We start from the raw sequence: 1195 nt of genomic DNA, 5'->3' as shown, positions 1-1195 counted from the left end.
GCTCAATGCAGGAGCTGCCCCCTGGTGGTCAGTGTGCTCCCACAGGGGGAACACTGCTCAGCCAGAAGCTGGGCTCATGGCAGCGCTAAAGACCCCTCAGGGGATGTCCACCTGCCAGCTTAGGCCCGCTCCCCGAGAGGGCACAGGCTGGGCTGAGGGGACACCCCCCACTGCAGTGCACAAATGTCGTGCACTGGGCCTCTAGTAAATTAATAAATAAATGCAAATGGGCCCAGACTCCCTGAGTCAGCTTGGACAATGGCTACAGTGAGTGGAGCGTGAGACCTCCAAACTGCAAGTGGATAGACCCCCGCTGCCCGCTGGCCTCCACCCTCCCACCTCCCGACCCTCCCCCTGACGCTGTGGCCTCCACTTCCCTTCACCTACTCTTTAGCTTTGATCCACTGGGGCTGCAGGTGGAGGCCCTGAGGCGGGCGCCGGCCCCCCCCCCCCCCCCCCCCCCCCCCCGCCCTCCAGGAGCTCACAGTCTGCAGGGAGGACACACAAACACACCAGACTTGGGGACTCCCTTGTCCTGGGTGTGGCCTGAGACTCTGCATTTCGGGACAGCCCCGGGGGACATCGACGCTGCCGTCCCGGGACCGCTGTGTGAGTAGCCAGGAGGTGTGTGCACGGCGCCTCCAGGGGCACAGAGGGCACTGGGGAAAGGCAGGCAGGAGGGTGGTTAGGGGCGCGCCTGGGAGCCAGCAGGCCACGAGGTCAAGGGTAATGACCTTCTGACAAGTGAAGCCCTTGCTGAAGCAAAAGCAACTTGGATCACCCAGTGGATGTCGCAGTAACACAAACCAGTGAGCTCTGACCTCATGCAGGAAGCTGGCGGCTTTGAAGGGAATCCCTTCCCCTCTGTCCCCAGTGCAGCCGGAACAGTTCACAGTGGTTTGCCATTAGGGTATTCGTTCAGATAATGTCTTCCTTGCAGGAATGATAAACTTCACTTTAAGCCTTAAACAAATTAAAAGAGTGTGTTAACCCTGCATTTTTTGTTACTTAAAAAAAAAGACCTTGCTGCCCTAGCTGGTTTGGCTCAGTGGATAGAGCATCAGCCTGCAGACTGAAGGGTCCCGGGTTCGATTCATATGAGAAAGAATGAGGTGTCACACAGCCTTCCATCCCGCAGCGGTTGGGACCACCCTCACTCCCGGCGGGGCTGACCCGCCCCCACAGTCCAGCTGGT

The sequence above is a fragment of the Myotis brandtii genome, unplaced genomic scaffold, assembly GCF_000412655.1.
Source record: "Myotis brandtii unplaced genomic scaffold, ASM41265v1 scaffold157, whole genome shotgun sequence".
Taxonomy (NCBI): domain Eukaryota; kingdom Metazoa; phylum Chordata; class Mammalia; order Chiroptera; family Vespertilionidae; genus Myotis; species Myotis brandtii.
This window is presented reverse-complemented; position numbering follows the sequence as displayed.